General features: G+C 39.8%; 6 long non-coding RNA genes and 1 pseudogene across 7 annotated transcripts; 1 reads left to right on the plus strand and 6 right to left on the minus strand.

Annotated features, from left to right (window-relative positions):
• Positions 1-939: 939 nt before the first annotated feature.
• LOC116880791 lies at positions 940-2,667 on the minus strand. Its single transcript, XR_004385280.1, has 3 exons — positions 2,320-2,667; positions 1,926-1,985; positions 940-1,155 (listed from the first exon to the last, which is right to left on the minus strand). It is a non-coding gene; the product is annotated as an uncharacterized LOC116880791 (long non-coding RNA).
• Positions 2,668-4,101: 1,434 nt separating this feature from the next.
• LOC116880792 lies at positions 4,102-4,744 on the minus strand. Its single transcript, XR_004385281.1, has 2 exons — positions 4,314-4,744; positions 4,102-4,200 (listed from the first exon to the last, which is right to left on the minus strand). It is a non-coding gene; the product is annotated as an uncharacterized LOC116880792 (long non-coding RNA).
• Positions 4,745-8,814: 4,070 nt separating this feature from the next.
• On the minus strand, positions 8,815-11,711 carry LOC116880790. 2 transcript variants are annotated; one of them, XR_004385279.1, is made up of 4 exons: positions 10,148-11,711; positions 9,773-9,844; positions 9,604-9,665; positions 8,815-9,168 (listed from the first exon to the last, which is right to left on the minus strand). It is a non-coding gene; the product is annotated as an uncharacterized LOC116880790 (long non-coding RNA). The 2 variants fall into 2 exon arrangements; XR_004385278.1 differs by lacking the exon at positions 8,815-9,168 and having other exon boundaries at positions 9,540-9,665.
• Positions 11,712-11,775: 64 nt separating this feature from the next.
• Positions 11,776-12,676, minus strand: LOC116880793. Its single transcript, XR_004385282.1, has 3 exons — positions 12,573-12,676; positions 12,037-12,463; positions 11,776-11,931 (listed from the first exon to the last, which is right to left on the minus strand). It is a non-coding gene; the product is annotated as an uncharacterized LOC116880793 (long non-coding RNA).
• Positions 12,677-13,935: 1,259 nt separating this feature from the next.
• LOC116880794 lies at positions 13,936-14,866 on the minus strand. Its single transcript, XR_004385283.1, has 3 exons — positions 14,491-14,866; positions 14,054-14,117; positions 13,936-13,949 (listed from the first exon to the last, which is right to left on the minus strand). It is a non-coding gene; the product is annotated as an uncharacterized LOC116880794 (long non-coding RNA).
• Positions 14,867-16,134: 1,268 nt separating this feature from the next.
• LOC116880842 lies at positions 16,135-18,661 on the plus strand (annotated as a pseudogene).
• A 750-nt stretch (positions 18,662-19,411) lies between these two features.
• LOC116880761 lies at positions 19,412-21,271 on the minus strand. Its single transcript, XR_004385273.1, has 3 exons — positions 21,181-21,271; positions 21,037-21,075; positions 19,412-20,222 (listed from the first exon to the last, which is right to left on the minus strand). It is a non-coding gene; the product is annotated as an uncharacterized LOC116880761 (long non-coding RNA).
• Positions 21,272-24,164: the final 2,893 nt, after the last annotated feature.

Genomic DNA, 24,164 nt, shown 5'->3' on the forward strand with positions numbered 1-24,164 from the left:
CCCTTCCTGGGAGGCATTTGTGGCTAGGGGTTTGGGACAGAGACCCGGGGCCAAAGAGAGTTTTATACTGAATATATGAACAAAAAAATCAAAGTGTATGTTGAATAATCTGGCCAATTGGAAGTGCATTTCCTGAGCTATATTGATTCAAACAAGCACTTCCCTTACTGATTTTTTTTTAAGATTTAAAAAAAAATTTTTTTTTAAAGATTTTTATTTATTTATTTGACAGACAAAGATCACAAGTAGGCAGAGAGGCAGGCAGAGAGAGAGGAGGAAGCAGGCTCCCTGCTGAACAGAGAGCCCGAGACGGGGCTCGATCCCAGGACCCTGAGATCATGACCCGAGCAGAAGGCAGAGGCTTAACCCACTGAGCCACCCCGACACCCCGTGCCTTACTGATTTTTAATTCATCTCAGTTTTTCAAATTGAGAAACCAGGATACTAGAAAGGGCACATCACAACTAGACAGCTGTGTGACCTTGATGAACTGCTCTGTACTCAGGGCTCTCTTACTCTCATGGTGGTGTTGGGATAAATGATCATTAAATTCTTATTCAGCTCTCATTTCCTATGTATCAATGATATAAGCTAAATAAATTAATAATTGAATATTTAGATAAGAGATATTCAAGTTCCCCATTAATCTCCTGTTTCACCTATTTTCCTAACATATTAACTACTGCCTATTCATATCAGGAAAGGGAGAGTACAGATGTTGTTTGCCCACAGTATGTACACCCGTATTCTTCTTCCTTGGTTCCCCCAACCCTTTAATTAAGAATTGGGTTTTTAGGCCACTTTTCTTTAGGAATAACCACATTTCATATGAAGTCTGTCGGTATTGATGGCTCCAAGATATTAACACATTTCATAAACGTGGGCCCAAGATTCCTGGTGCAAATGTCATTAGGGAGAAATTAAATGGATATAAGAAAATATGATCATGAATAATATTTAATAGTCATTGAACATTAAAATTCTTTTAACAAATTATATAGGTAATCAAAAAGAAACATTCTATTTCTTTCATTTCCATAGACAGCAATGTTGATAGAGATGCCATCGTCTCTTCACTGGATATGTGCAGAATCCTACTACGGTCATTAGTGTTGTTAGGAACACCATCATCTCTTCTCAGAATATCTAAAACACCTGAAGAGAAATATTATGTTGTAGATATATGACATCTTACCTGGATACCTGCAGAATCTCATGGTAATTAATATGGTTAAGGACACACCACTCCTTGTCTAGACTAAAATATTCCAAGGCCACTAGCATGGTAAGGGATAGATTAGCTCTTACCTAGATACATGTAAAACTCCAAAGTCAGCCCTATAGTTACATAGTCATCATCCGCCTGCGAATGGGTAAAAGCCCCACGGTCACAAATATATTCAGACAAATACCATCTCCAATCTGAGTATCTAGCAAGGTGCAGGATCAAGATCGTGGTAGGGACATGTCATCCCTTGCTTAGAAAACTGCAAAATCCCACGGTCATTCTCCTGATTAGGGACACCAACAACTCTTACCTGGATATCTACAGATTTCCAAGAAAAATACCTTAGTTAGAGATACCATCATAGTGTGCCAGGATATCTGCAAAATTTCCCTGATCACTGCCTACAACTTACAAATACTTGCAAATAAACATGGTCACTAGGTTGGCTTCAGAAGACCAACACGGTCTACCTGGATATGTGCAGAGTCTCATGAGCTCTAACTCTGGTATAAACACCATTATCTTGTACTTAGTGCAAACAAAATTTTGCCTTCAATACCACACAGAGGTTCTCAACAATCTCTTAACTGGAGAGAACGGTGGAGAACGGTGTTTAATGATAATGCCCAAAGCCGGACACCTGAAAATCAAATGAGCACTGCATACCTAAAAGGAACCGTAAAATGTATCCAGATACCTGCAAATATCCAGCGAGAAGACCTTGGATAGAGACACTTTTCTCCTCCTGAGTGGGTATCTGCAAAAACACAAATCAAGAGATGATGGTTCAAATAACAATAGTATTCATTCATTCATTCATTTTATTACTAGCATTTTATTTCCTTACTAGCACAAGTTCAATTTATTCATTCATATGGAGTACATTTTTCTCATTTTATGCATTTCGAGCAAGACTTTTTTCCACAGACAGCTATTAGAAACTCAAAATATTATTATATGACTTGAGTGGGTCATTTTTCCCTGGGATTGTTTCTGAATCCCCTTATAATATTTTTAAATTTTAATTCCAGTAAACATACAGTGTTATACTAGTTTCAGGTGTACAATACGGCAATTTGACAATTTCATACATCACCCGGTGCTCATCACGACCATAGTATTTAATCTGGGATTTTCCTGGTATCTTTTCTTGAAGGCCTTCCATCATCTTTTGAGTATATTCTATAAAAATTCATGGTAAAAACTGCGTTAGGAATACATGTATTATCTGAACATCTGAAAAATCCCATCAAATTCATGAAGTCTATCAAATCTACCTAGAAACTTGTGGAAGTTCAAGGTCAACCCCCTAGTTAGAGACACAACAGTCTTGACAAGATAACTGTAAGAAGCCAGCTCAAGAAAGAGGAGATGAGCAAAATGCTAACTTACCTGGACACTTACGTAATCTCTGAGTATCACTGATGTTCTACAAACATTATATCTAAACTTTAAAATAATAAGGGCTAATGCTTACTAGCGTCGATTGACAATATCATTTCTTACCTGAATACCTGCAAAAAAACAGCAACACGAGGTTAGGAATACCATCCATACTTACTCAGCTATCCAAATATTAGATGGTCTGGAGCATGGAAAAGGCTATCATTGTCACTTACCTGGATTCAAACAAAATCCCTTTAACGATCATTATGAGGATTACCATGGTATCTTACCAGTAACCTGAAGAACACATTTTGGCAGATGTGTTAGACACACCTTTATTACCTGGACCCTGATAATAACCTTGTCACCAGCGTCACTGCAGGACTCTCTGAATCTTTTTTCTTTTTTCCTAAAGATTTTATTTATTTGTCAGAGAGAGAGAGAGAGAGCGCTGCGCGAGCACAAGCAGAGGGAGTGGCAGGCAGGAGGAGAAGCAGGCTCCCCACTGAGCAAGGAGCCGATGTAGGGCTCGATCCCAGGACCCTGGGATCATGACCTGAGGCAAAAGCAGACGCTTAAATGACTCAACCACCCAGGCATCCCACGACTCATTAAATCTACCTAGAATCACAGACAGGCCTACCTCGCTGTCAGAAATGCCATCACCTCTTGAATGTTCACCTGTAAGAAAGCAAAAACACACACACAAACACAAAAACAACGAAAATAAACCCAAATCACACTACTAACAGTAATTACATAGATATTTGCAAACTGCTCAATACTCACATGGTTAAACAACTTTTTTTCTAAAATATAAAGCAGTAGGATGACACGGTTTCTACAACTGGTAAAACATGATCATTTCTTACCTGAAAACCTAGCAAAAAGAAAAAGAAAACCCATGGTCAAACAAGAACGAACATCACTTATGTCAGTATGTGACGACTGGATGGTCTGTGATGTGATGAAGGTGCGTACCATCACTTACCTGGATACCAGAAATGTCACCTGTTAATAACCATTAGGTTCATTAGGAACTTAGCACATGAACCTGAAAAACACATTATGATATATGTATAAAAGAATACAACTTGTTCTACCAGGACATCTCCTAAAAATATTTTATCATTTTCATCATTGAAAAACAATGTACCAGAAAAAAAACTGTACCAGAATCTTTGTATACTCCAAGGTCAAGATCACAGTCAGGCGAGACAACATTTCCTAACAGGACACTGGCAAAATTCCCATGGTCACTAATGTGGTAGGAAACATCATCCTAATGGCCTAGCTATGATATTACTCTAACATTCAGAGATAAACAAAAATTTTCTTTAAAACATAGAAAATGAAAACACATGGTTTCTATATGGGCAAGGGATCTATACCATTTCTTACCCGAATGCCCCTGAAGAAATCATGGTATCAATGTTCGGGCCACCGCCAACACTTACCAAATTCTCTGGAGACTGGATGGCCTGTACCGTGGTTTAGGCCCACAGCCTCCCTTACCTGCATACCAGCAACATCCCTGCCCCCATTAATGACCAGTATTAGGTTCACTGTGATCTCTTGACAGGAATCTGAAAAAAACATTATAAAACATAAGTTTAAGGACACAACTTTTCTACCAGGACACCTGCAAATAACCTTGGTCACTTCATCATTACGACACATGTCAACTCTGGATACTTACAGTACTCCCAGGTCAACACCAATGTCAGAAAACCATCATTTCCTGACTGCACACCTGTAAAAAATCATATAGGTAGTACTGTGGCGGGGAAAACCATGACAAATACCTACATACCTATGATCTCTTAACATGTATGGTGTTAAACAGAAATTTTATCTAAAATGTAAAAAGTAAAAATGTATAGTCTCTAGAATTGGTAAGGATTTTTATTTCTTACCTGAATCCCTGTAACAAAATCATGATAACAAGAAGTGTCAGCACATGTTACCAACTTACTAAACATTTGTGGTTTCAGCCTAGCATATCACTTACCTCGATACGAGCAATGTCCTGCAGCCCCATTCATGGCTATGGCTAGGCTCAGGGGATCTCTCCACGTGTGCTGGAAAACGTGTTGTGGTTTATGTGTTTGGTACACATCTCATTCTCCCTGTGCACTTGCAAATCCCCTTGTCACCTGTACCATTTGTACACCATGGGGACCATGAACATTACCTGGACACTCCCAGAACACTGAGGTTAAACTCCAGTAAGGTTTACCTTCCTCTCTTGGGGGCACACCTGCAAATATCTCACAGTAATAATGCAGTTACAACAATATAATAAAGAAGCTGGATGTTTACCATTTGTCTGCCACTGTGAGTGAGAAATACACTTTATCACCATACAAGAGAACAATAAAAACTCCTACTTGGCTGGTAGTAGGAGGGTCCAATTAATGGAACTTGTACTTGCTCAAAATGAGGGAAGTAGGAGTCTGGAGCAAGGACGTCTATAATGAGTTCATATTACACCACGCATATACGGTGTACTGTCAAGGCCCGAGAGGGATATCTGCAAAAATGTATGGTAACCCAGGTGTTAGAGCCACTCACCTCTGTGTATGAAGATCATGTGACCTGTGCCATGGTGTAGACCCACATCATCACTTACTCCACATCTGATATGAGCACGACATTAACTACCAGTGACAGGCTCACAGTGAGGTCTTCACATGAACCTGGAAACAAATAGCATAAAATGTGCTTGGTCCACGGCTCATTCTAGTGGGACACCAGCAAATTGCTCGGTCAACTGTATCATCTGCAGTTCATCAGTGTTACCTGGATACCTGCAGGACACTGACGTTTTATCCTAATGAGAGATACCTTCCTCTCCCGAAGGGCTACCTGCAAAACTGCCCTGGGCAGTAACATGGTGAGGGATAGTATGAGGAATGAGCAGGTTTTTGCCTATCCACCACCCGGGGTGTAGGAAACATACAATCTCGGAACAAGAAACCAGTAAAGTCTCATACTTACTAGCACTAGTTGGGTCAATTTCTGAGCTGCAAAGATGTCAAAAACACAGTTAACATAGTGTTGAAAGCCACATTCACATACGAAAATCAAGCAGCTCTCTAAGGCGGTAATGCCGCATATTCTCATACCTGTGTACCAGGAAAAGCCTTCACGGGGACAGCTGTGAAACCACTAGGTGACATGGTGTCTGGGAAACCACACACAATCACTCAGATATCTGAAGATCAGATGGTCTGTATTGAGTTAAGACCCACTTTATCACTGATTTGGTTACCGGTAAGGTCCTGTTAAGGACCATTGTCAGGTTCACTGTGATCTCATGACTGCTGGAACCTGAGGACATGACGGACAAGTGTGTTGAAGGACAAAACATGTTTTATCTATAAAAATTAAAAAAAAAAATCCTGCAAATAATCTTGATCACCTCCATTGCTGCAGGAACCACTAAGACTCCTGGGATCCTTGCAGAGTTTAAAGGTAAACACCAGTGTTAGAGAAACCGTCGTCTCTTTCCTGACTACCTAGAGAAATGTCATTGTAAGTACCATGGTGTGGAACAGAGGAGTAAGTTACTGGGACACCCACCTATCCCTCAGTTGCTACTAAGGTTATATATACAGTATATCTAAACTCTAAAATAATAAAAGACTTATTGGTTATGTTGGGAAAGACTTAGTATGTTGGGAAAACATAACTGAGTAACCGCAAAAGAAAAAAAAAAACAAACCCACCATAGTAACACAAATGTTAAGAACCCCACTGACTCTAAGATCTGAAGATCAGGTGGTCTGTAGGGAGCTTGGGGCAGAGAGCATTACTTACCTGATTCAAGCAATGTCCCTTTAATGATCATTAGGAGGTTCACCGTGATCTCTTGACAGGAACCTGGAAAACACTTTGTGGCAAATACGTCTATAGTCACACTTTCTACAGCTGGACCCGCCAAAAAACCTTGTTCACTGCCATCACTGCAGAACTCATCAGCTCTCCCTGGAACCTTGAGGTACCCTAAGATCTGTGCCATTGTTAGAGACGTCATCATCTCTTGACTGCTCTCCTGAAAAATACCAAGGTTATTCCTGTAACTCAGAGCTCAGTCGTAATTATGTGGGTATCTGTAAATTGCTCAACAATCACATGGTCAAACATAATTCTCTCTAACATGTAAAACAGTAGGATAATATGGTCGCTAGAATTTATAAGGTTTCTATAATTTCTTACCTGACTACCTGCAAAAGAGTCATGATAATAAGAAACGTGAGAAACACATCACCTATGTAAATATCTGATTATTAAATATTAATTAATATCAATTAATATCTGACTATTAAACACAGATACTAAACATCTGTAGGCCCAAGCATCACCCACCTCCATACAACAATGTCCAATGTTAACTACCATTGATAGGTTTACCATTAATGTGTTGACGTGAACTTGAAAAACATACCGTAATAAATGTCTTATTTCACTTCCACACCTTCAAAGTCCCTTGTCACTTGTATCATTTTGGGATCCATCCACAGTACCTGGATACTTGCAGAACGCCAAGGTCAAACCTTAAGAAGAGACACCTTCCTCTCTTGGAAGGGTGCCTGCAACAACCCCTTTGTCAGTAACACCGTAAAGGACGATATAATAAGTACATGAAAACCTGCATAACCATCTTTCATTAGTATTAATACATGTTATTTAATGAAGAATAGACAAATCTCACTCTTACTAGTATTACTAGGGACAAGTTAATTTCTTAACTATATGATGACAAAAACTAGGTGAATGTAAGTGTCTCAGAAACATTCATTTTGTAGATCCTAAGATTGAGAATGTCTCTAATGAGGGACTGTCACAACATCTCCTACCCATACACTGGGGAGGCAAAGGCCTTAACAGGATGCCTGCAAAAAACATGGTAACACTGTGTTGAGAGACCCCATCCTCACTTCCCTAGATAGGTAAAGATCAAATGATCTGTACTTACATACCTGCTTACTATCGAGGTCCAACGCACAACTGTGGTAAGGTTCACTATGACATCATGCTTTCTGCAACCTTTCAAAAACAAGTGTTTAGGGGCTAAATGACAGTTTGTTCAACCTGAATCAAAAATGAAACAAAAAAAGTACCAGCCAATCATGTTATAGTCACATCATTAAGGGAACCACCAACACTACCCGGTTCTTTCAGAACTTCAATGTCAACATCAGTGTTAGAGACGGACCATCTCCAAGCACCTGTAGAAGTCTCCTGGTCAAAAGCACGGTGTGGAACAGGAGGATGACTTAGTGCACACCTTCATATCCTTCGGTCATCGCTCAGGTTAAGCACACATGATAGGTGAACTCTCAAAAACATTAGGGATATCCTTGGGACAATAGCATTTCTTCACTGAATCCCTGCAGAAAAACAGAAAAGTTTGGCACACTGTCCATCCTTCCCTACATAACTGAAGACCAGACTGCGCTTAGGGTGCCAGAGGCCCACGTCATTACTTACCGAGACACAAGCAAAGTCTTATTATTGATCATTAGGATATTTACCATGACTTCTGATAAGAACTTGACAAACCCTTGTAAAAAAGGTATCTACCGGGACACCTTTGCTGCCAGGTGCCTGCGAGTAGCCTTCCTCACTACCATCGCTGCAGGACCCAACACCTAACTCCACCTGGATTCCCGCAGTGCTCCGAAGTCTATGCCATTGTCAGAAACACCATCGTCTCTTCCCTGCTCACCTGCAGAGGGACCCTGGTTACTGTTGTGCTACACAATTCCATCGTCATTATGTGCAGACCCACAAGTGTCTCCTGGTTAAAAATAAATTTTCTCAAAAATATAAAACAGTAGGATAACATGACTTCTAGAATTGACAAAAACACTATCATTACTTACCTGAAAAGCTGAACCAAATCACATAGTAGAACAAGTTTAGTCCTTCATTATCACTTAACTAGGTATGTGAATGTCAGTTGGTCTCATGTGTGAAGATAAACAACATTGCTCATCTGGATACCAGCAATGTCCCCCGTTAACCATTAATTTCACCTTGATCTCTTCACAGGAATCTGAAAAGCACACGATATATGTGTAAAAAAATAGAACCTGTAGCAAGACACCTCAAATTAACTGCCTTATGAGAACATCAGCTCCATCTGAATATCTACAGTACTCCAAGGTCAAGACTATTATCAGATATGACATTTCATTATGAAACACCTGCAGACTTTCCATGGCTACTGCTAGGGTTAGGAAGATTATGGTAATTACCTGAATGTGGCAATCTCTCATTACTCACTGGGATAACATAAAAGTTTCTCTAAAATGTAAAAAGAAAAAAAAAGCACATGGTTTCTAGAACTGATAAGGACTATCATCTCCTACCTGAATACCTGCAAAGAAAAATGGTAACAACTGATTACAAATGTAATCACCTAGCCAGCTATATGGAGAGTGGAAGGCCTGGGCGAGGCCCACATCATCACTTACCTGCACACCAGGAACATTCCCGGTGATAAGCAGTGTTAGGTTCACCATGACTTCTTAACTGGAAAGACGCTGTGAATGTGTGTTTAAAGGACATAACTTTTTCCTATCAGGAAGCCTACAAATAAGATTCACTTCATCATTATGAGACACATCAGCTCTACGGGATACTTAAAATAATCCAAAGTTAATACAGATAAAACAGTCATTCTATGATTGGTCACCTCTAAGTATCCTATGGAGAATACTATCACAGGAAGTATCATAATAAAGACATGTGTACATGCAGTCCCTCAACACTCATAGGGTTAAAAATGAACATTTCCAGAAATATAGAAAAGTGGAGAAATACGGTCTCTGGAGCTGGTGAGGACTCCATCATTCCTTACCTCACACCTTCAAAAAAAAAATTCATGGTAACAAGGAATGTAAGGACGCTCATCACTTACCTAGGTACCCGAAGGCCAGATGGCATATGCTGTGGTTTCAACCCATAGGATCACTTACCCCCATACCAGCAGTGTCCCACACTATCCCTGATAAACTCACTGTGAGGTCTTGATATTAACCTGAAAATACACACCGTGGAACATGTTTTTGGTACAGGAATGATTCTACTTCCACTCTTGCAAATTCCCCTAATCACGTGTATCATTTCAGGACCCATGGGGACTACCTGGATACTTTGACTTACAGAACTCCAAGGTCAAATGCTGGGAAGGGACATCTACTTCTCTTGAAAGGATACCTGAAAAAATTCCCAAGGTCAAGAACACGATGATGGTATAAGACAAATTATTTGGATTAGATACTATCTCTAAAGAAGATTAAGAAAAATCTAATTTTTATTAGTATTATTAGGGTCAAATTAATGTCTTCATTGTATACATGCCAAAACAAGATAAATATGAGTCTTGAACATTAATTACATAGCTATCTGAAAGTAAAAATCTCTCTAGTAGGTTAATGTCACATAGATATTCCAGCAAAGAGCAGAACAAGATACATGCAAACAAACAAGTAACACAAGTATGACAGACATCATCCTCACCTGCTTCATGCTGAAGATCAGATGGTTTGCAATGAGACCAGATTCACTTTATCATGTACCTGGTCAAGGGCAAGGTTCTGTTAACAACCATTGTTAGGCTATGTTTTCTTGAAAGGAAACTGAAGAAACACACAGGAAAAGTGTGTTTAAGGACACGACTTCTTCTACCAGCACACCTGCTAATAATCCTTTTCACTTCCATTATTACGGAACACATAACACACTGATTCTACCCTGACACTTGCATTAATTCAGGTCAACACCTTGGTCAGAAGAAAGCCATTGTGTCTTAACTGGATTCCTGCAGAAACACTGTAGTCACGACTGGGGTGGGAACTTGACAATTACGGATACGGTCAACTCTCAACACTCACAGGGTTAAACATGTTCTCTCTAAAATGTAAAAAGTGTAAAGTCATGGTCACTAGATTTGGTAAGGACTATCATTTCTTCCCTGGATACCTGCAACGAAATCATAGTAACGAGAGGTATTAGACACCATCCCTTACCTACATTACATACAGGATCAGATGGTCTGTGCTGTGGGTCATCCTCACTTACCTCCGTACCTGCTGTGCGCTTCCTGTACTGTGACTGATGTCTTAACATGAACCTGAAAACACAGCATAGAAAACTTGTTCCACACACATTTTATTCGACCTGGGTAACTGCAAGTTCTCTTGGTCAGCACATTATTTTGTGGCCCCTTTCCACATTACTGGGCAATATGTAGAACTCAAAAGGTTAAATTGTAGTTAGATTTATCTTCATCTCTTGAGGGGATACCTGCAAAGATACCACAGTCATTATCACAAATATGGAACATATGATAAATTACCTGGATAACGGACTATATAGGTCTATTGGTATGGGCGTATAAACACATGTTATCTCTGAACAAGGAGACAGTAAAAGCTCAGGCTAGTATTGTCAGGGACAAATTGATTTCTGAACAGTCTGTATGCCAAGAAGATTAATATAAAGGTCTAGGAAACATTAATTGCTTATATATCTGAAGATAAAAAATCTCTAATAATTTATTATCACATCATCTCATATTTTTATACTAGCAAAGAACTTAATGGGATCCCAGCAAAAAGCATAGTAACACTGTGTTAGGGACACCATCCTCACTCACCTAAATACCCAAAGGTCAGCTGGATCTATGTTTTGGTAAAACCAGTCTATCACATACCTGGTTACTGGCAAGGTCCCATCAAGGACCGTCATTTGTTTCACTGTGATGTCATAATGGCTGGAACCTTAAAAAATACAACAAGTGTGTTGAAGGACACAGCTTACTTTACCTGGGGGGGAAAAAAGATACTTACAAATAATTTTGGTTACTGCCATTATTGGAAACTATCATCACTACCTGGATATTGGCAGAACTTCAAGATTAACACCATTATGAGAGACATCGCCTTCTTGAGTATCTGTAGGGATCTCATGGACAATAATGTGGGGTGGAACAGTAGGGTAACTTACCTAGACACCTGTATCTGCCTCCATCACTACTAAGTTTAAATACCCATTGAATAGAAACTTTATAGTACTAAGGGCTAATGGTTACGACTAATATCGATTAGAAGAGTATCACTTCTTAACTGGACACATACAGAAAAACATGCTATTGCAAATGTTAGGACCATCCACACTAATCTAAGTATTTGAAGATCAGATTGTTTGTAAGGTGCTTTAGGCTCATATCATCACTTACCTGGATGCAACCAAAGTTCTGTTAACAGTCATCATGAGGCTTACCATGATTTCTTGACAGCAACCTGAAAATCACATTATGACAAAGGTCATTGCAGACACACTTTTCCTCTCAGGACCCTGCAAATAACCTTGTTCAGTTCCATCATTGCAGGACCCATCAGCTCTACCTGGATTTTGCAGTGCTCCACCACCTACACCACTGTTAGAAACACCACCACCTCTTGAATGGTTTTCAGAAAAAATACCATAGTTTCTAGTGTGATGGACAGCTCCATGATCATTACAGGAACACCAAAAATTGATCAACACTCACATGGTTAAACAGACATTTTCTCTAAAATAGCTACCAGTAGGATAACATGATTGTTAGAATGAGTAAAACGTTATCATTTCTCACCAGCACACCTTAAAAGAATCACATGGTAAAAAAAAGCTAAGGCAATCAACATCTTACACATTACTTATACACACACACACACACACACATAGATCAGAGGGTCTGATGTGGTAAAGATACACAACACCACTTAGCTGGATATAAGAAATGTCCCCCATTAATGACCACTGTTAAGTGCTTCATGATCTTGAAGAAACCTGACAAAATAATATGATGATATATGTGTAAAGGGATATGACTTGCTCTAACCAGAACACCTGCAAATAACTTTGGTCACGTCCACTATTAGGAGAATGTCAACTCTACCTCAATACTTGCAGTACTCCAAGGTCAAGGCCATTGTGGTTAGGTAAGACAATATTTCTTTAGAGGACACCTGCAAAATTCCCATGGTTACTACCAAGGTTGGGAACATCATGATAAATATCTGGATATGGCAATCCCCCAACACTCACAGGGTTAAACAAACACCTTTTCTAAAATACAAAAAGTAAAAACTCAACATTTCCAGAATTGGTAAGGACTATCAATTCCAACCTGAATACTTGCAAAGAAATCATGATAACAACTCTTAGAGACACCATAATCACTTACCTATTTGGAGATCGGATGGCTTGTGCCATGGTAGGGCCACAGCCTCCCTTACCTGCATACCAGCAAAGTCCCTGCCCCCATGAATGACCTATGCTAAGTTCACCGTGAGGTCTTGACTGGAACCTGGAAAACACATCATGAAATTTGTGTTAATGGAAGCAACTTTTTCTGCCATGATACCTGCAAATAACATTGTTCACTTCATCATTATGGAACAAAGTAACTCTAGCTGGGTACTTGACATTAAAAATTAGCACCAATGTCAGAAAACCACCAGTGTTTGGACACTTCTCAATATCATATAGATAGTACTATGGAGGGAAATATAACAGAAATACTTACATATATGTAATCCCTCAACACTCACAGTGTTCAACATAGACTTCCCTGGAATAAAAAAGTGAAAACTCATGTTTTCTAGAGTTGGGCAAACCATCATTTCTTTCCTAAACACGTGCCAAAAAAATCATGGTAACAGGAAGTGTGAGGACACACAATCACTTACCCACGTGTGTGAAAATCTAATGGTCCGTGCTGGGGACGCAGGCCCACATCATTACTTAGCTCGCACCACCAATGTCTTCCATCAACTACCATGGAGAGACTCACCATGACATCCTGAAATGTATTGAGAAAACACACTGTGGAAAATGTTCCCATTTACATCTCATTTAAACCATACACCTGCAAATTCCCTGGCCATTTGTATTGTTTTGGGATCCATCAACACTACCTGGGTACTTGCAGAGCTCCAAGCTTAAAGCTAGAAAGAGAATGGTTCCTCTTGGAAGGGATCCCTACAAAAAAGCCAGGGTCAATAATGCCGTGATGGACAACAGGACACATTACTGGGTATCGGCATATCCTTCCATCACCACTGGTTTTGAAAACACAGTAGCTCCAAACAAGGACACAACTCTCATTCTTACCAGTATTAGAGAAACACGTTAATTTCTTAACAGAATACATGCCCAAACAATGTCAATATAGAATCATCAACATATTGATGCACAGGTATCTAAAAATTCGAATGTCTCTAGTAAGCTAATGTCGCATTATCGTATACCTGTGTACTTCTTAAGAGGATATCTGCGGATAAACACAGTAACACAAGTGTTAGGGACGCCATTCTCATTTACCTCGACATTGAAGATTAGATCAGTCTGTATGTTAAGGCCCACGGTAGCACTCACCTGGTTACTAGTAAGGATCTGTTACCAACCACAGTGAGGTTCACTGTGTTCTCCTGACAAGAACCTGAAAACGCACAAGCAACGATGTGTTTGAAATGCAAATTATTCCATGGGGAAACCTAAACATAACCTTTTCACTCCCATTTCCATGGAACACATCAATTCTACCTAGCAACTTCCATTACTCAGGGCAACACCGTTGTCAGGAGACACCATCATTCTTGACTGGACACCTGCCAGATTCTGTGGTTACAACTGGGTGTGAGCTCCATGACGATCACCTGTACAAGTGTAATCCCCTAATGCTAACAGGGTTCAACATTATCTCTAAATATAAAAGTGAAAATTCACTGTTTTTATTACTCGTAAGGGCGACATCATCTCTTACTTCAACACCTGCAAAAACAATGGTGACAAGAAATTGTATCATCACTTACTTAGCTATGTGGAGATGAGATAACCTGTCCTGTGCTTTAGGACCCCAGCCTCTCCTATCTGTGTCCTGCCATAAAGGTCCCCGCTAATGCCCATGGCTGGGTTCATCGTGATGTCTTGACAGGAAGCTGAAAAACACACTGTGGCAAATGTGTTTGGTACGAGTTCATTCTAACAGACAGCTGCAAACTCTCCTGGTCCTTTGTGTTACCTCAGGACCCATCAACGAGGCCTGAATATACTTGTGAAACTCCCAAGGTCAGCCCCAAGTAAGAGCAATCTTCCTCTCCTGAAGGAGTGCCTGCAGAAATCCTGTAGTCGGTGACACAGTGATAGACAATACGATAAAGGACCTGGGAATGTGAAAGTTCCCCGATCAGTCCGAAACCATCTCTAAACAGTCATAAATTCTCAGGCATACTAATTGTTAGGGACAACTTAATTGCTTAACTGCATACAGGCCTCTCACCAGGTTACTGTTAGAGCCTGAACAGTATCATTCATCACACAGATTTCTGAAAGGAATGTCTCCTGGAGTTAATGTCACAGCATCTGAGACCTGGTTACTAGGAGAACCTTAGTTTATCTGCAGAAAGATGGTAATACAAATGTGAGAGACATTATTCTCACTTGCCTTGATCATCTGAGGATGAGATGCTCTTACCCATAGGTAAAACTCTCTTTAGCACTTAACTGGTTCCTGACGAGATTTTGCTAATAACCATTATTCTGTTCGGAGTGACTGCTCGACAGGATCCTAAAAAAGAGGGACAGCGAATGTGTATAAGGCAACAACTCATCCTGGCAGGGTATCTATAGGTAATTTTGGTACATTCTCTCACTATGGGAACCATCAACGTCACCTGGATCATGGCAGAACTTCAAGGTCAACATGGATATGGGAGACATCATCACCTCTTGATTGGCCACCTGAAAAAATCTTATGGTAATAACTGTGGTGTGGAACCTAGATGACTAACCTGCACTCAGTCTCAGTCACTACTGATGTTAGACATACATTATATATATAAACTTGGTGGGGGTGTTAAGTAATCTTTTTTTAAAGGAAGCTCTAAGCCCAGTGCAGGACTTGAACTTACAACCCAAGATCAAGAGTCACGTGCTCCATCGACTGAACTTTAATCCTGTAAGAGCTAATGCTTACTAGCATTGTTTGAGATATGATTTTTTACCTGAATACATACTCAAAGAAACCCAAAACAAAACCACGGTTACACTAATGTTAGTGATGCTATCAAACTTACCTGGAAATCTCTGGATCAGAAGGTCTGTGGGGATGCTTGGGGCATATCATCACTTACCGCAACACGAGCAACGTTGCTGATAAAAATCATTATGAAGGTCATCATGATCTCTTGACAGGAATCTGAAAACCATACTGTGACAAGTGTGTCTACAAACACATATTTCCCACCAGGACACCTGCAAATACCCTCCTCTCTGCCTGGATACCTGCAGTACTCCAAGTTCTGCACCACTGTTAAAAATACCGTCACCTCCTACTGCTGTCAAGTAACACACCGTTGCTACCGTGACATGGAAGTTTGTAATCGTTATATGGATACCCATAAATCATTCAAAACTTCCAGGGTTAAACACATTTTCTCTGAAATAAAGAAAGGTACATGGTTACTGGTATTGACAAGGATACTATCATCTCTAAACTTAAATACCTAAACAAACGAACGGCAAGTGAGAAAAATATGGCAACCAAAAGTTTAGGCAAGTGAATCTTACTTACTTCTCTGTATATGAAAGTCAGATGGCCTGTGCTGTGGTTTAGGCCCACTTCATCACTGACCTTGACACCAGCAATGTCCCATGTTATCTACCAATAATGGGCTTATCATGTTCTGACATGAGCCTGAAAACCATATTGTGGAGAATAAATCCTTCTTCCGCTACACCTGTGATTTCTCTTGGTTACTTGTGGAAGGAACTCTCAGGTAAAAGCTGAGGACATACCTTTCTTTCTTGATGGATACCTGCAAAAATTCCAGGGTCAATAATGCTATGATAGATTATGGGACAGAATACCTGGATCCTTTTGTCACTCCAACTGTTAAATACAAAATATCTCTAAACAAGAATACAGAAAATCACATTCTTACTAGTGTTACTAGGGGCACATTAATTTCTTAACAGAATACATCCCAAAATAACATAAATGTAAGAGTCTCAAACATTAATTATATAGATGCCTGGAAATAAGAATGTCTCTAATAAGATGTCATATCATCTCATACCTGTATACTAACAGAGACCGTAACAGGATATCTGCAAACAAACTCAGTAACACCAATGTTAGCGACACCATCCTCACCTACTTTCCTATTGGAGAGCAGAGGGTCTGGATAGTGGTAGAACCCACGTCATCACTTACCAGGTTAAGAGCAAGGTTACATTAACGAATATTGTTAGGTTCACTGGGTTTTCTTGACAAGAGCCTGAAGAAACACACAGGAAAAATGTGTTTATGCAACTTGTTCTACCAGAACTCCTGCTAATAATCCTTTTCATTTCCATTATCATGGAGCACGTCAACTCTACTTTGATACTTGTATTAATTCAGGTCAACACCTTTGTCAGAAGAGACAACCATGTTTTAACTGGACTCCAACAAAAATACTGTGGTTACTGCTGGCACGGGAACTTCTTGACAATCACAGATACAATCAAATGTCAGCACTCACAGAGTTAAACATGTTATCTCTAAAATATAAAAAGTGTAAAGTCAAGGCCACTAGAGTTGGTAAGGACTCTACCATTTCTTACCTGAATACCAGCAACAAAATCATAGTAACAAGAAGTGTCAGGGACATAATCACTTACCTACATAGTAGGATCAGAAAGAGTGCGCTGTGGTTTAGGCCCACATTATCCCTTACCTCAATATCCCTATATGCCTCATTAAATGTGAGAGGGGAGCCTATTAATCATGAGGTCTTCACATAAGCCTGAAAAACACAGTGTGGAAAATGTGTTCAGTACATGCTTTGTTCTACCTGATCTGGTCTACTGCAGTTTCCACTGGTCAAGGGCATCCCTTTGAGGCTCATCACCACCATGTGGATACATTTAGCAGTCCAAGACTAAAACCTGGTTAAGAGAGACCTTCCCCTCTTAAAGAGATACCTATAAAAATTCCATGTTTAATATTGTGAAGATGGACACTATGATAAAAGCATAGGCAGGTATCCAGATATTCTATCAGTAGGTGTGTATGAAACACAACCTCTGAACAGGAATACAGTAAAATATTGTGCTTACTCATATTGTTAGGGATGAATTAATCTTACTACATACAAGCCAGAAATACAGGTAATATAAGACTACTTAAGTCATCATTAATTACATACGTATCTGAAAAATACAAAGGTCTAATGAGTTAATGCACTGTCATCTCATACTTGTACAACAGCAGAAACTTTAGCATGATACCTACAGAAAAAACATGCTAACTGTGTTCGGGACACCATCCTCACTTACCTAAGACATCTGAAGAATAGGTGATCTCAAGTATGGTGTAACATCCACAATATCACATACCAGGTTATGAGCAGGGTCCCATTAATGGGACTGTAACAGGACTAACTACCATAACCTGAAAAAACAAAATTGACAAGTATGTTTAAGACAAAAGTTGTTTTGCTCTTCCACAGGAGGCCTACACGCCCCCACCGAGGCTGCTGCTACATCTCTAGTGATCCCTGAGAAGTTTCGGCACATTCTGTGAGTATTCAACATCGATATCGATGGGCGACAGAAAAGAGCCTTTGCCATCACTGCAATTAAGGGTGTGGGGTGAAGATATGCTCACATGGTGTTGAGGAAAGCAGACATCGATCTCCCCAAGAGAACAGGAGAGCTCCCTGAGGATGAGGGGGAATGCGCGATCACCATTATGCAGCATCTATGCCAATGTAAGACCCCAGACTGGCTTCAGACAGATGAAAGGACATGAAGGATGGAAAATATAACCAGGTCCTGGCCAATGGTCTGGACAACAAACTTTGTGAAGACCTGGAGTGACTGAAGAAGATTCAGGCCCCCCGAGGGTTGTGCCACTTCTGGGGACTTCGTGTCCAAGGCCAGTGCACCAAGACCACAGGCTGCCACGGCCACACTGTGGGGGTGTCCAAGAAGAAATAAATCTGTAGGCCTGTCTGTTAATAGCTTATACGCCTAAAAAAAGGAAAAAGTTTTTCACCTGGGGGAAAAAAGAATACATATAATTAACACTGGTTATTTCCATCATTAGAAAACCTATCAACACTACTTGGTTCTTGGCATAACTAGAACTTCAAGGTCAACTCCATTGTTAGAGAAGGCATCATCTCCTGAGTACCTGTAAAAAATTTCACTCTCAACACTGTGGTGTGGAACAGGAGGATGACTTACCTGGTCATCCCTCGGTCACCATCTAAACTTTAAATAATTACTAGCATGGTTACTAGCCTACTCTATCATTTCTTACCTGAATACCTGTAAAAACAAAAACAAAAACAAAAACATAGTCATAAAGAAGCTGGGAAATCCATCCACACTTACCCACCTATCAGATGGTTAGATTGTTTCTAGGGAGCTTGAGGCCCACATCATCACTTACCTGGATGAAAGCAAAGTCCTATTATTGATCATTATGGGGTTCACCAGGATTTCTTGACAGGAACTTGAATAACATACAGTGACAAATGGGTCTATAGGATACTCTCTCTACCAGGTCATGGAAATAATCTTGTGCACTTACATCATTGTAGGATCCATCAACTCTACATGGGATCTTTCAGTACTCCACAGTCTATGCCATTGCCATCATGTTTTGATTACCTACAAAAACACCATGGTAACTTGTGGGGTCTGCAACCATTTATTCCATGAATACCCATGAATCATTGAATATTCACATGGTTTTATGTAAATTTCCTCTAAAACACAAAAAACTTAGATAATAGGTTTGCTAGAATTGGTAAAAACGCTATCATTTCTGCCTGAATGCCTTAAAAAAAAACCTGCATGGTAAAACAAATTCAAGTAATCAACAAAATTTAATGGCAAAAGACTCATGAAGATCAGAGGGTCTGATGTAGTGAAAGTACACCTCATCAGATATCCGGATACCAGAAACATACCCCCTTTACCGACCATCATCAGATTCATTGAAGTCTTCCGACAGGAACCTGAAAAACACATGATCTACGTGTAAAGGGACACAACTTGTTCTACCAGGACACCTGTAAATAACCTTGGTCAGTTTATCATTCTGAGACATATCAACTATACCTAAACACTTGTAGTACTCCAAGGTCAAAATCATCACCAGATAAGACAATATTTCTCCATGGGACACCTCCAAAATCGTTGGTTATTGCTGCGGTTGAGGATACAATGTTAATTACCTCGATATGGCAATCCCTCATTACTCACAAGGTTAAACAAAAATCTTTCCTAAAATGTAAAAAGTAAAACTCATGGTTTCTATAATTAGTAAGGACTATCAATTCCTACCTGAACACCTGCAAAGAAATCATGGTAACAACTCTTAGGGACACCGTCAACACTTACCTAACTATCTGGAGATCAGATGGCCTGTGCTGTGATTTAGGGCCACAGCCTCACTTACCCGGAAACATACCAGCAATGTCTGCCATTACCATCAATGCTAGGTGCACAGTGATGTCTTTTTCAGGTTGCTGTCCAGACATGATGAGATCTATGTTAAAGGAAACAACTTTTTTCTAGCAAGGTATCTGCAAATAAGCTGGCTGCTCCATCATTATGCAACACACCAGCTCTACCTGGGTATTTTCAGTAATCAAAGATCAACACTGATGTCAGATAAAATCAGCCTTACTTCACTGGACACCGACAGAAAACCCATGGGTAGTACTATGATGGAAAATAGTGTGATAAACAGCTGGATATGTGCTATCCTTAGACACTCAGAGGGCCAGACAAACTTTTTCTAAGATAAAAAGTGAATGTATCTAATGAGTTAATGTCACATCATCTCGTATATGTAAACTAGCGAAGAGCTTAACAGGAAACTACAAAGAAAGTATGGTACACTGTGTTAGAGACACCATCCTCACCCACCCGGATAGCTGAAACTCAGATTTCCATACTGAGATAAGACCCACTTCACCACGTGTCTGGTTACCAGCAAGCTCCCCCTGACAACCACTGTCTACTTCACTGTGATGTCATGACTGCACAGAACCTTTAGAAACACGCTCAGCAAATGTGTTGTTGCAGGATACAACTTGTCTAGCCGCAGAAAGAAATAGTACATTTGTAAATAATCTTGGTCACTTCCATCATTAGAGGAAGCATAAAAGGACATGTATTTTGGCATAACTTTAAGGTCAACACCATTGTTAGATACACTAACTTGTAGAAATCTCATGGTCAATGCTTGATGTGCGGCAGCAGTAAAAGTTACCTAGACCTGCATAGCCCTTTATCACTACTAACATTAAATACACACTGTATCTAAATTTAAAAAAATAAAAAAGGCATATACTTACTAGCATTGGTTGGGACAGTATCATTTCTTAACTGGAAACCTGCAAAGGAAACATTGTGACAGAACAGTTAGGAACACCACCTACACTTACCTAAATATCTGAAAATCAATTTGTAGGGAGCAGAAGGCCCATATCATCACTTACCTGAATATAAGCAAAGTCCCAGCAATGATCACCTTGAAATTTACCATGACCTCTCAATGGTAATTTAAACAACACTCTGTGAAAAACGTGTCTAGAGACCCTCCTCTGAGACTAGAAATACTATTTGCAGTGTTCGTTGCCATTACTGCAGGACCCATCAGATCTTTCTGGATTGTTGCAACACTTCAAGGTCCATGCCAAACAGATACGCCTTCATCTCTTCCCTGCTCACTTGTGGAAACACCAATATTACGACCGTATCACACCACTCCATGGTTATGGGTATTCATGGCACAATTTGCTCAATACTCATATGACTAAACATACATTTTCTCTGAAATAGAAACACAATAGCATGGTTACTACAACTGGTAAAATCGCTATCATTTCTTACCTGATCATCTGAAAAAAAACATGGCAAACAAGTTTAGTCAATCCATAACACTTACCTAGGTACGTGAAGATCAGATGATTTGAAATGGTGAAGGTGAACATCATCACTTACGTGGGCAACAGAAATGTCCACAGAGAATGACTAGTGTTAGGTTCATCATCATGTCTTGACAGGAACCTAAAAAACACATTATGATATATGTGTAAAAAGGACACAGCTCACTCTAACACAACACTTATGAATAAGCTTGGTCATTCCCATCATTACGAAAGCATCGACCCTGCCTGAGTATCTGTAGCTCTCCAAGGTCAAGACCATTGTCAGGTAATACAGCTTTTACAGGACACCTACAAAATTTCCATGATAAGTACTGTGGTTGAGATATGACCAAAACCTGATATGTGTAATCCCTCATCACTCAGAGTTAAACAAGAGTTTTCTCTAAAAGCTGAAAACTCATGGTTTCAAGAATTAGTTAGGAATCTATCATTTCTTACCTGAATACTTGCAAAGAAGTCATGGTAATAGCAAGTAGCAAGTGTTAGGGATACCATCATGACTTACCAAGCTATCTGAATATCAGATGGTCTGTATTGTGAGTTAGGCCCACATCATCACTTACTATGACATCAGCAATGTCCCATGGTAACTGCCATTGATGGGCTCACTGTGATGTATTGACAGGAGTCTGAAAAAAAAAAAAACCGCTCTAGAAAATATTTTTGGTGCCTATCTTATTCTACCTCTATACCTGTAAATTCCCTTGGTCACTGTATCATTTCAGGAACCATCAGCACTACCTAGATACTTATAGATCTCTAAGGTCAATCCTTGAAGAGACACCTTCCTCTTTTCACAGTATACCTGTGATAATTTCATAGTCAATGAAGTAGTGAAGGACAATATGATTAATTACCTGGATATCTGCAAATCCGTCTATCACCACTATGTTAAGTACACATTATCTCTAAACAAGAATACCAAAAGAAAAAATCTTATTCCTATCAATATTATAAGGGACAAATTAAACTCTTAAAGAAATACATACCAAAAGCAAAGTAAATTCAAGAGACTTGAAATGATAAATTTGTAGATATCTGAATATGGAAAAGTCTTTAGGGGCGCCTAGCTGACTCAGTTGGTGGAGCATGACTCTCGATCTCGGGGTTGTAAGTTCAAGCCCCATGTTGGGTGCAGAGATTACTTAAAAATAAAATCTTTTAAAAAGGGGGCACCTAGGTAGCTCAGTTTTAAGCAGCTGCCTTTGGCTTGGGTCATGATCCTGGGGTCCTGGGATCAAGCTCCTTGTCAGCTTCCCTGCTCAGCAGGGAGTCTGTTTCTCCCCCTCCCTCTGCCCCTCCCCCCTGCTCATGCACTCATCCTCTCTCTCTCAAATAAATAAAATATTTAAAAAAAAATCTTCCAATAAATAGGGGCACCTGGTTGGATCAGTGGGTTAAAGCCTCTGCCTTAGGCTCAGGTCATGATCTCAGGGTCCTGGAATCAAGCCCCACATCAGGCTCTCTGCTCAGCAGGGAGCCTGCTTCCTCCTCTCTCTCTACCTGCCTCTCCGCCTACTTGTGATCTCTCTATCAAATAAAATAAATAAAATCTTCAAAAAAAAAATCTTCCAATAAAGAAAGAAAGAAAGGTCTGGGTCACCTTGGTGGCTCAGCTGGTTAAGCATCAGTTGATTTCATCTCAGGTCATGATCTTGGGGTCATGGGGACTGAGCCCTGAGTCTGGCTCTGAACCCCTCAGGCCCTGTGTTTGAGATTTTCCCTCTCCCTCTACCCCTCCCCCCATTCATAATCTCTTTCTAAAACAAATAAATCTAAAGAAATAGAAGGTCTTTAATTAGTCAATATCACATCATCTCATACCTACATATTAGTAAAAATCTTAACCTGATACCCATAAAAATTAAAAAAAAATACACATTAACACAAATGTTAAGGACATCATCCTCACTTAACCTAGATACTCAAGTTCAGATGGTCTTTATTGTAGTAGGATTCACTTTAACACTTACCTGGTTGCCAGCAAGGCTGTGTTAAAAACCATTTTAAGCTCACCTTGTTTTCTTAACAGGAACCTGAAGAAACACATACAAATGAGTTTAAGATACAATTTGTTCTACCAAGACACCTGCACCCATCCTTGTTCATGTCCATTATTCTGGAACACCTCAGCTCCACCAGCATATTCGCACCAATTCAAGGTCAACGGCATTGTCAGCAGAGACTAATATGACTTAACCGGATACCTGGAAAAACCCTGTGGGTCCAGATGAGATCAACTCCTCAATATGTACATGATTAAACAGAGATTTTCTCTAAAATGTGCAAAGTATAAACTCATGGTTATTAGAATTGGTAAGGACTCTATCATTTCTTACCTGAATATCTGCAACAAAATCATGGTAATGAGAAGTGTTAAGGACCCCACCATCACTTACCTAAGTGTGTGAGGATCAGATGGTCTGCTTGTGGTTTTGTCCCACATCTCTTACCTCACTATGTGCTATGTGTCTCCTTCACTACTCACAGTCATAGTATTAATAGGAACCTGAAAAACAAGCTGTGGAAAG

Source organism: Lontra canadensis, unplaced genomic scaffold (genome assembly GCF_010015895.1).
Source record: "Lontra canadensis isolate GAN:19392208 unplaced genomic scaffold, GSC_riverotter_1.0 scaffold68, whole genome shotgun sequence".
NCBI classification, from domain to species: domain Eukaryota; kingdom Metazoa; phylum Chordata; class Mammalia; order Carnivora; family Mustelidae; genus Lontra; species Lontra canadensis.